Source organism: Diplotaxodon limnothrissa, linkage group LG18 (assembly GCF_057381915.1).
Source record: "Diplotaxodon limnothrissa isolate DT_005_m linkage group LG18, D_limnothrissa_male_GT1.1, whole genome shotgun sequence".
In the NCBI taxonomy this organism is placed as follows: Eukaryota; Metazoa; Chordata; class Actinopteri; order Cichliformes; family Cichlidae; genus Diplotaxodon; species Diplotaxodon limnothrissa.
The window spans coordinates 19,235,552-19,250,741 of record NC_140613.1 but is presented as its reverse complement, the minus strand read 5'-3'; positions in this window follow the sequence as shown (position 1 = coordinate 19,250,741).

Sequence of the window (15,190 nt, the reverse complement as noted above, 5' to 3'; positions counted from 1 at the left end):
TAGTGGGTTTGTGTCTAGCCTGTGACACCAGAGATGGGGCAAATACAGGATGGATCCAGGCAATCCCTCTGATTTCCTGCTGTTTCCATTATTACGGCGGTCTGACTCACCCAACGGCCGCTTCCATATGGTGGCCTGTCCAACAGCAAGAGCAGATTGCATTATTGGACTGGTCAGTGGTCACAGCCAATGGTTGCTGCTAACAAGTTGCCGCTTCTCTCTGACCCCTGTTTGTGTGGTCGGTGTGTTGCTGCGGCTGTCCGTGTGTTCATGTGGATTCGTATTTGTCTATCTGTGTGTGTGCAAATTCATGTGTGCATGACCCAAGGTGACTTGTTTCCAATAAGAAAATGAAATCCATTGTGAGGTTTTTTCCCCCTCCCTCCCAGCGAACCATTTTCTTTTATTACTTCACCTGCACTTTCCTGAGCCACTGGGTATGCTCCCACACTGCAACTCCCAGACAATCATCGGCAGCATCTATCTTATGGACAGAAGTGCTGAGTGGCTATTACTTCTCAGCAGACCACATAAAAACCACAGCAATTAAATGCTATTGGGCCATTTGACTTTGTCTTCTTAGAGGAAAAAAGGAAGTGAGCAGCAAGAGAAGAAAGGCAGAGAAATAGAGTGGAAGTGAGAGGAAGAAAAGAGACCTCAACTTAACGGAGAGAAATACCTTCGTGTCAGATGCCTGAAATGAAGATAAAGGAATTAAAGGGGAAAAGTGGACGGGAAATTAGAAATGATAGAGTACAGTAGAGTACAGAAGCAGTTCTCAATGGGAAAGAGTTCTTTAACTTAGATCTGATTTAAAGTAAAACTAGATAATATCATAGGAGTTTAAGAAAGATCTTCACTTTTAACTGGACTTGAAGTTAAAGTGAATCAGCTACATTGTTGTTCTGTCACACTGAAGCAACTTCTTAACATTAGAAATACCAAGGAGGTTATTTTAATCATGTGACATAAAAAAAAAAAAAACATGTAACCCTGTTAAAATAAAACTCAATTATCAAATATCTTGACTTTTCCTAAAAGATATACAACTGCTTATACCTAGAACGGCAGAGGATGTCATTTTGACCACATCGAAATTAATCCATGCAACCGCTTCCCTGGTGTTGTTAGTACAACACTTATTGTTTAGCAACAATTTGATGTGAAACCATGCTGAATATAAGTGAGAGCTATCTAGATGTGATTAATTCATAAACATTTGAAGAACTGTAGTTTGATAAAAGATGAATAATTGTTGGGATCAGAGCAGTGGAGGGTATGGTGGAAGTAGGTGGCTGCTGCCTGTGCAGAGCGGCAGGAAAACAGTCTAGAGTGTGTAGAACTAATCGGAGTAAATGAAGAGTGAAATCTGGAGCAAATCGGACGGGTTTTAGGTCTGAGGAGGTAAAGGGCAGCAGATTTGAGGCATGGAGGAGTGTAGAGAGAGGCTACAGGTCTGATGAAGAGGAGGCAGATATGGATGAGATTATACTTTTTTTAAATTCTACCTTTACAGACTTAATTTCCTTATTTTATTTTTTAAATTTTAAAATGAAGACGCCGATCAGTTCAATCTGTTTCACAGTGAGGGCTCTGTTTTTTTATACCTTCTGTATTTTAGAGTAACTAAATACGACACATTCTCCAGAATGTTCTTCTCCTACAATAATTGGATAATTTAGACATGTTAGTTATCAGTGTTGGGGAGTAACGGAATACACGTACCGCCGTTACGTATTTAAAATACAAAATATGAGTAACTGTATTCCGTTACAGTTACCGTTTAAAAAGGTGGTATTCAGAATACAGTTACTTTGTTGAAATAAATGGATTACATGGCGGTATTTTCCTGTTTCATATTGTCACGGGTCAGGACTGTTTGGGTTTTGTTTGACAGCTACGTTCTGTTGTTCCAGGCGGCAGCATTACGGTTGCCGTGGTTACAGGGTGACGCGTGCTCTCTCTGCGACTGCGTGTTTCCTGAGTGAGAGAGCGCTTTTTTGTTGTTGTTGTTGTACTAAGCTAATAGGCAGAGTGTTACAGGCATTGCCCTAAAGAATGTAGCCTCATGGGCAGTGTAGTCCGTGCTGCAGGGAGAATGGACTGCCATACACGTTATGTGTCTGTGAGCGCGAGGAGGGAGAAAAAGGAGAATGGAAAAGTACAAGTTGTCATCGAGCAGAAACGGGAGCTGGAAGCATGTAAATATAATAACAACCACTGCAGCCAAGAAGAGTGCCTGACGAGCCCAGTTGTAAGTAAGCTATTAAGACTCGACTGTACGCTGTGTTCGTGTTTTCCCCCCAAACAACAACAAGACAACAAAGTAAAGCTATTTTTCGGTTATGAGCCCGACACAGAACCCACGTAGTAATGAGCCAGAGGTCTCTTTACTATGGTTTGGAGCCACGGACCTTCAGTAATAGTAATAAATCACATTCATGTAGTTTTAAAAAGCATAATAATATATTCAGTTATCCAAAGTATTCAGAATACGTTACTCTCATTGAGTAACGTAACGGAATACGTTACAGAATACATTTTGGGGCATGCATTTTGTAATCTGTAGTGGAACACATTTTAAAAGTAACCTTCCCAACACTGTCAGTTATTGTGTTGTTTAGTATACCTTTTGTTTATTAGTAGATAGTAGAATTTTTTTAAACTTTATGGTTTAAATAATTCAAATCATTTGTAAAACAAATAAAACCCCTAAAGAATTTAAATTCACATCTTAACTTCTTTATAAAATTATTTCTTTGCTGTTGATGATGTTGTTACAGGATGTGGAGGGGACTGACCGCTCCCCCAGCGGTTCTAGTATTAAATCACAGTCTATGACATTCAGCCAGCACCAGCTTGCAATTTCCACTGGCCAAAAATATCTTTAAAAACTAGCAGTTAAGGGGACTCAAAAGTCGAAAAACATTTAGAAAAAAAGGTGTCTGCTGAGACTGATGTATCAAAACCCCATGTGACAGCAGAGGAGCTAGAGATTATCTGCTGTCACTCAAATGGATAGGATGGGCCAGTGCCAATGCTATATAGGATGGATAAGGATATACTATATACAGTACTTTTGGCCTCTGCATAAAATGCACTGCATTTAATTTTGGTGATGCTTTAAAACAGTCTCCAGAAGTACAGGAACTTTTTACTCATCAAAAGCTGATACGAAGATAAAATTATGGCAGCTGTCAATATCGATTAAAACTGACTTTGCTCGGTTCCAAGTCAAGCCAATCAGGGGAACTGCTGATTGATCCATTGCAGCTGTATCAAATACTTCCTTTGACAGATAATTAGATACACACACATACTCCTCGAATCCCCCCGAAAAAAACAGATCATGGCTTAAAATATGCTCTGCTGAACTTTTAATTATTGATCTACAGGCAATTCTCTGTGCCCTACAAACAACAGCTCTCTGAAGTAAACCAGACAATCCCAACCAAATGAAAACTTGGAAAATCAGAAATGTAAGAAAACCTTTAGCGTGTTTTACACACAATACTTAGAGGGTGGTGTTAGAGGTGCAGTACATATTCCAGGCTTTGTATCCTTTGTACTGGGTGTGGCAAGTTTCTGGTTTCAATAAGACAAAGAAAGCAAACCTGTGTGTGAAGTCGTTTTTGACTTCATGACCGCTGCCTTTTCCGAACCTCAATCAATCTTAGACTGTTCAATTCTTCTCCAATCCTTCTGAACACATGTCACAAATGATCAAACAACAACAATCACCAATTTTAAGCAAACAGAGCTAATTTTTTTCAAAGTTGGATGTAGTGACTAGAGATGGCACGATACCACTTTTTAATGTCCGATACAGATACCGATATCATAAATTTGGATATCTGCCGATACGATATGAATCCGATATAGTGTTTTTTAATCAACAAAACTGTTTTTTAAAATATCTTGCTGCATTTTGTATAAGTTCATACTCAAGTTTAAAACAACAACTAAGCTAAAGCTATTCTGTTATACCTGTATGCAAAAAAAAATATTTCATAGTTCAGCAATACTGATCAATCTAATAAACTTAAACCTACACCATCCTCCCTATTCTGGTATTTTAAAGAGTACTTAGCGTAAATATTAAGCAACCTAACTAATAGGGTTCCAACTCCCAGCAACAACAAAAATAAAAAAATAAAAAATAGGGAACCACCCCTCACGCTCCACCTCATGATGCTTAATCGACGTAATCAACCTTAATTTGATGCAGTGTGGAAAAAAAATGCACAGAAATCAATTATTTTTCAAGAAATATTAAATAGATTCAACATCTTTCTTCAACAAAATTGCAGACTGCACAGATGGTACCTTCCCAAAGGAAAAAGTACTATAGCTTACTAGGGTATATATATTAGACTTAATAGTCACTATATATAGTAATTGACTTCTATTCATTTTACATCAAATTAAAACTTTGGGTGTCAGATAATTATTTATTAAAAGCTAGACATTTTAAATGAGATGGGGCGATCGTGGCTCAAGAGTTGGGAGTTCGCCTTGTAATCGGAAGGTTGCCGGTTCGAGCCCCGGCTTGGACAGTCTCGGTCGTTGTGTCCTTGGGCAAGACACTTCACCCGTTGCCTACTGGGGGTGGTCAGAGGGCCCGGTGGCGCCAGTGTCCGGCAGCCTCGCTTCTGTCAGTGCGCCCCAGGGTGGCTGTGGCTACAATGTAGCTTGTGTTACGTTCCCCTGAGGGGTCTAGGCGGTGAGGGGGGAGTAACAAAAAGTGTCCAGGTCAGAAAAAGGAGTCAAGGAGGCAAAAGGGTTAAATCAAAGAGTTTTATTAAAGTAGCTCAACTAAAAGAGACAGACAAGCCGCTATCACCATTTAAGAAAACAAACAAAACTCAGGCGTGGTCAATAAAGTAAAACGTAAGCCAAAAAGAAAGAGAGCAGCTCACTAGCTGCAAACCACAATAACACAGCTCACTAGCTGTAACCACTCACAAACACACTCAGCTCACTAGCTGTAACCACACTCATGGCACTCAGGCCCAGAGCTCACCTTTCCCTGGGCTTAAATACTTTTAATTACTGATGTGAGTCAGCTGTGTAACAGGGAAAGGTGGCACCTCAGGCAGAAGAGGTGGTGGGACACGCTCACACAGGCACCTTCAGGAGGAGGCCCTGCTAGGGCCGTAACACTTGCCATCACCAGTGTGTGAATGTGTGTGTGGATGGGTGGATGACTGGATATGTAAAGCGCTTTGGGGTCCTTAGGGACTAGTAAAGCGCTATATAAAATACAGGCCATTTACCATTTACCAATAAGAAAGAAAAGTATGTCTTTGTGCCCCCTTTTCCCTGTTAATGCCCTATCGGCCCCCCTGGCTAAACTTTGCTAGATCCGCCCCTGCACAGTTACCAGCCGTCAGCTACGTAGGAAAAGATCCTCGAGTAGAAAGTAATATTAAATAAATTCTAACAACAGCTGATCAAGCTTAAACGTGCTGCTGTTGTTTATCCGCTGGTTTCCTCTTTCTGGTGCAAAGTGGGCCAAAAACAAACAAGAGAGACGGACTCGCGACAGAAAAGCCGATCAGCTGATCATTAAGCAGTTTCATGATTGAAGTAGCAACAAGAAGAGGCAGTCGCTTGTTAAGCTTAACGCAGGAATGCTTTACAAACATTCAGAGATGGACTTACACACTTGCTTTACTTCTCTCGGGAATAACTTTGTCGGAGATGAAATGCCAGGTTGCTAGCGAAGCTCCACATGCTATCCAGACCACCGACAGGTCCCGCATGCCACAGCCGCTCTATCACGTGATGCATACTGCTCCGACGTGCTAACGTTCTGAGGTGAGTTACGGCGTGTTGCAAGTTTTGTGAGGTGCTTTCGTGATATTTAATGGATCGGATTACATTTTTTATTTTTCTCCGATATCTGATCCAGTAATTTAGGTCAGTATCGGACCGATACCGATAGGTAATATCGGATCGGTCCATCTCTAGTAGTGACAGGAATATTCCCAAAGCTACAGTCAATTCTGCTACTGTTGTTTCTGCCACAATGGAGGACTGTTCCCATTCATCACGGTCTGTCGATGTACGTTTCAGACAACTAAAAATAAACATTTCCAATCTCTCGGTAATCAGGAACGTGATGTAGGTACACAGTGTAGAAAAGACACAAGGAGCACTGAACTAACACCGAAAATTACAAAAGACTGGCAGTCTCATTACCAAAGCAAACCACATTAGATACCCTTTGGAAGCCTGATACAGATGCTGCACTGTGTGGCCCTCTCGCTCTCAATAAGCCTTTCTATCCATCTTTCTTGCTGTTGATATGTCTCTTGCTTTCTTCGTCTGCCCTTTTGTTGCTATCGTTCTTTATACCCTTCCTCACTCTTTGTCCCTTTGCCTTTTGTAACTCTGTGTTTATTTTTCAGTCAACAGAGAGACTCTCTCTTTTCTGACCAGAAAGATATATTCAAATGGAAGTTGAAGAACAGAATGATGCATTATTCAAAACCCTTCACAGGAATAAGGGAACAATGATAGGCAAATTCCTATTAAAGTAGGCGATATCCTGGCAGGACAAAACCAAAGACCAAAGTAAAAAAAAAAGTAAGCAGCAGTACAACTCCAGAGGGGTGTTTATGTGCAAAAGAGACTGAGTCATTTTTGTCAGCAAGCCATCTCTTTTTAATTCCCAGTCATTAGAAGATTTAAGCTACCACAAGTCGTGCATATCAAGATGACAATGATAATCTTTCAAATCCACCATACAATATAGTGTGCACTGTGCACTAAGTCATGTGAAAAATCAAGAAACTGAATCCAGGACAGTGCCAACTTGGCGTAGAACACGTGGAGCCTTCTGGGTAAAAACATGACCACCAAATCCACCAGTCCTCCTTCAACAATGTACTGCAGGACTATACTGGTTGTTCTCTTACTTTACACCTTAGCTTTTTTACAGCTTACCATCACAGACTGATAGATTGACGCAACACTGTCAGAGTTGCAGGCTCGATTACTGTTGGTTGGTGTGGCAATCATCGGAGAAACAATAGCTATACTGGTGTGCATTTTAAAAAATTAGAATACCTACTAGCACTATGGGGGCCATGCAGCGTCTAATCAAGTAGTCACACACAAACACCAGATAGCATTTTACACTTTCATTAGTGCTAAACTGTAAGAGGGTTCTTAAAGTTTTGATGGCTGGCTGCTTTGGGAACAGTTGGTGACTGCCTGGCAACCACCGGTCACCAAGGAAAAACGAGTATTCCCCCAGTGAGTGGTTGCTCAATCCCCATGCACACATGCCTAGAGCTTGGTCACTGACCCCCTGATAAACACTGTTTGCTAAGGAAAAGTGCATATTTCTCAACAGGCTAATGAGTGAATGCTTGCTGGCACTTGTTGGAATTGGTCACAGAGAGGTATGCAGTGCTGCAGCTTCATTGTGGTTTGCATCACACTTCGTGGCTTGGTAGTTAGTTTACAGTTCAATTTTCTTATATACAGTAGTGCCACTTCACAGCACCAGTTGCTTTAAGGCGCTTTATACTGTAGGCCAAGAAACCCCAACAATCACATGACCCTTTATGAGTGAGCATTTGGCAACAATGGGAAGGAAAAACACCTTTTTAACAGGAAGAAATCTCCAGCAGATTCAGGCTCAGGGAGGGGCAGCCTGTCTCTGCTGTAGCAATATGCTAGCAGCTGACGCAATCGAGGGGAGATTTTTGGTGTAGCAACTTCTCTGTGACCAGTTTTTAAGCAATAGCCATTAACTTCTCACGTTTTTCTCCATCAACCAGGGGATAACCAATGTTACCAGGGGGGTAGGCCTTTTAACAGATGAGTTGTTTTAAATGTGTTTGTATCAGCTGAATTCATCAGTGTCAAAAACAAAAACATAATGTGAAGCACAACATTGTTTTCTCATGCTCACATGAAAATGATACACCTGGTCTATGGACTGTACTTTGTGAATCCTGGTATTAGAGGACTCAGTCAGTTTGCTGATCTATATAGTTTGTAAATAATGATGTAATTTTGCCAACTGTAAGAAGTTAAACAGCCAGGGGTTATGCCTACAACTTTATTTTGTATTTTAATGCTTACTTTGCACTCCTTTGTACTTGACATGCTGTCATCTCAACTTGCAATGCCAGCAGAATTCATTAATGGATAATTAAAGTAGTTATTGAACTGTGGCATCACCTAACATTTAGTTACTAAAAATATTGAAAGAGACTGCTGATATATTGTGGCACCCCTTCTGACCTTCTGACATGGTGATCTGTTTAGAATCACAGGGAGGCAAGTCTTGTGATTTTATCCAATGAGAACAAACAGTTTGCCAATAGCTTTTGGCTATCTCAATGTGCAAGTAAGCACGCTGTTTCCCCTTGCTTGATCGATGCTTCTCGATTAGGCTTCCGGGGCCAAAAGAAATGCAGCAACTTTCCTATTCCTCAGATACACAAGCCCATTCTCATTTAATCTACAGAAAAAATGCATGCACAGACACATTTGCATACCTCTTCCTCCGCACACATACCCGCAAACAGATAAACCGATGTCACAGACAAGCCCACTGACGTCATTCGTCCCCTGGTATTTAGCATAAACGTCAGATAGTGTAGAGTCCTGCTAAAAATCAATGAGCATTTGCAACAATCAATAGCTGGGTTCCTATGAGAAGTAATTAGAAAGGCAAACATGCAGTGCTGCCTTCCTGCTCACCCCTACTGTAGGCTCAAAACAGAGTTTTACAAAACAGTGATACTCGAACAAGTAAAATACACAGATTAAAGCACGAGTAACACACTGGTCCTCATCCAGTATGAAAATTGGTTTAAATTAAAGACTAGTTATCATAAAGAAAATGTTGAGTTTTTATGAACCTATTTGTTCATCTACAACAGCCTTTGGCTAAAAAACTTCAGTGTATTTAAGTACGTCTATTAGAATAAGTGACAAAATCACATAATAACTGAGTCTGACCGTGATGCCCAGCAGCTATTCACTTCACTGCTTTGAAAAGGATGTCATGACTGAAATCCTCTATCGAGTTCCTTTTGTACAAAATCTTACTTACAAAGGCTTTCATGTTACATGTCAAAGATTATACGTCCTTGAATGACCGCTCTGGTACTAATAAGATGTTAATTCCATACACCTGGCATGAGATCGTATTGACAGGTGTTAGAATTATCTTACCTGAAGTGCTTTATTACTGTGCCTTATATTAATCTCATATTAATCAAAACTGCCCATATAATCATATAGAGTAGTGTTAAGTGGACACAGGCCTGAATAATAAAGGCATTAGAATAGGTGTCCTCCAGTCGTAGACTCTCGCCCATGTTTGCCTGTAAAGCAGTAGATAAGAGGGAACCATCTTATCTAAGTTACTGAAATGCTGTTGTTTAGACTAGAATAGGGTGCCCGGTAATAAAACTGTCAGGTGCCCGTCACCATATTGAGATCCGCGGCAACGTGTCTTGCAGGACGCATCTCCCTTCTAGAAGTATTGTCAAAGTGAAAATAAAGTGTTAAATGGTCTACTGAGCAGTGTTTTGTCTTCCATCGGATGCCTCTGAGGAATCAAAAGAACTCAGTGTGACTTAAGGATTATATATATATACATACATATATATACATACATATATACATATATATATATACATACATATATATACATACATACATATATATACATACATATATACATACATACATATATATAATATACATATATATATATATTATATATATATATATATATATATATACATATATATATATACATATATATATATATATGTCAACGGCATATGTAGGTCAACGGCTTGTCATTCCTAGTATCAGTAGTGTACTAATTCAGCAATGCAAGATTTCAATTATGGGCAGGTTCAACTCTAACCAATTTCTTTTCTTTTTTTTAACAATATGGTAAACTGACCTTTTAAATAAGCTATGAGGAAAGCTACAATGGTTTATTTAAGAGGGTAAAAGTTTGCTTCTGTGAAGCTTGAACAAAGGGATGATGGCAACAAGGTGTAGGCGAGGCTAGAGGAGGTGAAGGATGAGATGTCTCCTGCTGCCGAAGCTGCTGATGAGTCAGGACATGAGAGCTCCCACTGCCTCATCTACAAGCTCAAGTTGGTTAAGAAGAGGCTCTTCAGCTACCAGTTAGCTAGCTTTATGGTTCTCAAACATTTTTCTTAGTTTGTATCAATATCAAACATTTTTCTCACCATTATTGCTTATAATAATGGTGTTAAAAGGTGCCTTTACTAAGGGCCGCAGTGGTAAATAATAATAGCATTGTGCAAAAGTCTTAAACCACCCCTCATTTCTTTTTTAACTCATCTCTGAAACATGTGCAAACATTAATAAAAACATAGTATATAATGCTAACATTTATTTGCATTATTCTAATAGAAAAAAAGTTTTTTAGCCTCTATAACATTTAGTTAAGAAAAAATATCTTTGAGTAACATTAAGAGCACGAAACTGTCTGCACATCAAAATGAAACTTGAAACTCACCCGATAACGGGTAATAGCTCCTTTACTTTGAGATGGGGTTCAAAGAAACTAAGTCTATTGTGCTACATTGTGTGAAACCTCTGATCCCGGAGTATCACTCCATAGCTCTGCAGGTATGTGGATTCCGGCATCAAAATGACGATGCACATTACATCCTCTGAAGGCAGAAATTGTCTCGTGGCAAATGGATACATCAGCCTCTTTTTACACTTTATAAAGATACATGCTTTTTTTCACACCCCAGTGGAAATTCTCTCCCTTCAGCATCAACTTTTCATCTTCTTGAAACTTGTTTTAATATGCGTGTTCTTTTAAAGCTGCAAAACACGCCTGTCTATTCAGGTGGAGTGCTACTTGGAGTGTTCGGGGGGCGAGCTGTGCAGATCACAGCCACAACCGGGTGAGATGAACTTTAATAAGAATGTAAAATGATCTGTGAGTTAGATTAAAACCTTGGATTATGGATTTTGGCTCAGGACTTTGACACACGATGTACAAAACGCATATTAAAAGCATAACTTCTGATTATTGCTGTGTGGGAAAACTGGCTAAGCCATGTTTGTAATATATAGATAAATAGCACTTCTCCATAGAGTAATCAAATGAGAGATTTGTCTCATTTTAGTTGGCAAACACTGATTGCTTCCTTTTCACTGTATTCCTTCTGCTGACTGACGATGAGGAGAGGATAATATGAAAACAGCAAAAAGAATGAGAAGCATAACAGACAGATGACAGGACAGTATCATATAGATAGACAAGGCACAAATATAATACAGTTTGTCACAGTTGAAAAAGGAGCCTTTATCACATAATAGAAATAGACGCTATCAGAGCAGGGTTGGCCAATTTTCAAAATTGAAGTTTTACCAACATATAATCTACCATATGACTCCTTCATCAACACCAAGACTCTTTTCCTTCAAGATTTTACTCCTGCTGCTGAAAAAGAAATAATAAATAAAAGAAATAAATAAGAAAGCTGAATGAGAAAATTGCAGTCATATTGTGAAAGGCAGCCTACTCACCTGACTGAAACCTTTTGCAAGACTGCGGTGCCTCACAGCTTGTTTTCATTTTACACTGAAATATCATAATAATACTGCAATTATCAGATGGAACTCTAAAGATTTTTTGACTGGGCTGAGCCCCCAACGGATCCTAACAACACCTCTTGCTCTTGATGCATGTGTTGTATTAGTGGCTGTGATGCCGGTGTTTATGAGGCATCGCTGCGGGGCAGGTGTTTACGTGGCAGGGAGGGACACTCTGCAGTATACCCAGTACAGTAAACTGTCGTGTTTTCACAAATACCAATGTGAAGTAGCTTCATTTTGGCAATGTTGAGAGGAAAGGTCATTCTTCACTTTTTAGCTTTTATTTCTCAAAATAGTGAATCATGTTTTCATCTGCCGGTTATACCCTGCATTAACAGTATCATATATTGTTGTTTGTTAGACAAATGACAAACTGAGTTCACATTTTTATGTCCAAATTTGAGCCGGCACACTTGAGTTCAGATAAATTAATCAAGTAATTTTTCTGTTCAGGAATGTAAGTTAACGACTGTATAATAATAATAATACAATAATAATTCATGTATAAATACATTTTTGCATTAAAAATATCATTCTGATTGAAGATTAAGGAGCCTGCACACACTGGTGGATCAGCAATTATTAAAAAATATTTTGGTAATTATCAATACTGTTAATTTAGAGTAGCTGTGGCATAAACATTAGACTGGGTGGTGATTGAATAAATTTGTTAAGCACTGTTGTGCTATTGTCCTATTGTACTATGTTCATCATGTTGCTGCACACCTTGCTGTAGCTGGCCAGAGAGTGAACTGTAAAGCCAAAGTATGTCTAGAACGTTGACGTATACAGCACACAACTTTTGGAAAACCCTCCAAAGTTTGCACCTCGGTTTTCATTGCATTTGTGAATGCATTTTATATCTTTTATTTGAAGTCGTTTTACATAAGCAGTAGAGGAAAAAAACAACAACAGAGAGAACCACACACACACAAACACATGCCGTAGCATTCGTTTGAAGTTCCAACTCACCTGGAAAGCACAAACTGGACTTGATTGTTTTAGTGTTGGTCCCTGGGATGATGCTGTCAAGAGAAAAAGAGAGAGGTTGTAAATTACTTAAACATACCATAAAATACATATATTTTTTCTTTTTGTCCCTTCTTTGGTATTCTTCAAATCCATTCGATCTGGCAATTATAGAAGCATACAGATTTCCTCTCCTCAGTGAGCCCGCTATCTATTGTTAAAAGTCTATCTATGTCAAAATGTTCGACAGAAGAAAACAACAGAATAAAGGACCAAAGATCTAGAGCAGGGGTCTCCAACTCCAGGCCTCGAGGGCCGGTGTCCTGCAGGTTTTAAATATCACCCTGGGTCAACACACCTGAATCAAATGATTAGTTCATTACCAGGGCTATGGAGAACTACAAGACATGTTGAGGAGGTAATTTAGCCATTTGAATCAGCTGTGTTGGATCAAGGACGCATCTAAAACCTGCAGGACACCAGCCCTCGAGGCCTGGAGTTGGAGACCCCTGATCTAGAGTTTGAGATCTAACTGAAATGAATTGGGATTTATTGTCCATCTCCATTTTTTAATAAATAGGTCGGCTTATACTTCAAGAGTCTGTGATTTGTCTTTATACATCGTGTAATGTCCACACGGTGCCTGGTCAGTGTGTACTGTGTAAGAATACTACAGCATTACCTGCTTATATGAAACAAGATGGAACAAAAACAGCATGGTCAAGAGTTAATTAGAATTTTTAATAGTTCTGAGAGACAGTAAAAGTTTTACACTTGAGAGACGAGACAGCACTTGATGCTCGCTCTTGACACACTTAGTGGATGCAGGTATTGTTTACGTACGTGTGCCTGGTGAAGTACAACAGGATGTAACCTTTCCTGTTGCATAAGGCACTCGTCTCATGAGCTCCTCTCATGATACTAATTATCCTGCCATATTGTTCCAAGCACTTAGACTAACAATCAGTTTTTGGTCAAGTTCAAGTGTTTATTAAATATAGAGTTAAGGTGCTTTTGTGTGCACTTACAGAGGCATGCACATAAAAACATACACACACATGCACAGCTGCTATCCAACCCCCCGAGGGGTTTCAGCTGAACCGGAGGTCACTCTGCAAAGCTCCATACTCCCATTCAATCTGTCTCAATGCACACAAATAAACATGAAAATTGAACAGTCACAAGGACAGAGAGAAAATGGCACAAAAGCAGATACTTTGGTGAAATAAACTAATAATTTACACTGATGTTAGAAAGATGAAATTTGTCTAAGCTCAGTGCTGAGCTAACACGCTTAAAGACTTGGGGCGGGGAAAAATATAATATACAGATACATTTCAATTGGAAATAACTGGCTCCAAATTAGAAAATAAATATCAAGGCAGCACACAAAGTGTTCCATATTGAGCATATTTGATTTTCTAACACTCTCAACAGAAGCTGGGCAGGCAAGGCGGGGACGAAAAATAAAAATGATTTAAAACGAGTCAAAGTTGTGGAGACGGGCTCTGATTGTTTTCGAAAATCACGGTGTTTCAGAGTTTGTCCCGCTCTCATCTCCCTCACTGAATGACACCTCGCATTTTACCAGCTGACGAGGACAAAAAGGTAATGTTAATTCAATTAAACTCAACTGAAAAAATTATAGGATCACTTGCAATGACTTAAGCTTAAAAGGAGCTAGACTATTTTTGGATACTGGCTCCGTTTTCATTCATTTTTAGTCCAAGTGTTGTACCTAATCATTTTCAGAGAAATGTTTTGTTTGTTTGTTTATTTGTTAGGTCTCTTAACGATGACCTTTGATTTATTCAAGCACAGAAAAGGCATCGACCTTAAGAAATGAACCAGTGTCGTGTCTTAGCAAGGAACCAAATTTAAAGTGTCTTTAGGCACTTTGTCACTAACAGCCTGTTTCAAAAACACATCATTTGTTCCCATTTCTTTAGTTCGTTCTACAAAAAATACCATCGATAACACAGTGTGACTGACACATAATAGTATTTTTGCACTAACAAAGATCTCAGTGAAAGTGTGGCTGTAAAAAAGCTTTCTAAAGGAAGGAAAACACGGAGAAAAGGCTAAAGTATGACAAATTACACGAGTACTTGACTGAAAATTAGTGGCAACAGGTCTTGTGAAGAATCAAAATTTGACATTTTTGGCTCAAAACAGAGTACCATCAGATTTAATCCACCATGCAATACCACCTGGAAAGCATCTGATTGGCCTAATTTTTCAGAGTGACAATGCTCCCAAAACAGCATGGAAAGAAGGTTATATTCCAGCTATGATCCAACCTTAAACTACATCGGGGTGCATCTGCTCTTCCAAATGTTCTGAGTCCAGCAAACCATTTACAGGAAGTGATTTTATTTTGTTTAGGTAAAGAACCCTTAAAATATCTCAGGGAGACATAAATAAGGACATATGCAGATGGTGAATATAAATTATAAATTCACTTGCGCTCAGAGTGTAGGAGAGGGGGGATATCTGACACATATCCAGCTACATCTGCTGCTGCAGCTGACTGAGCCTTTGGTGAGAAAACGAGGCAATGTGTGCGTGTGTGTGTGTGTACTCATGTTGT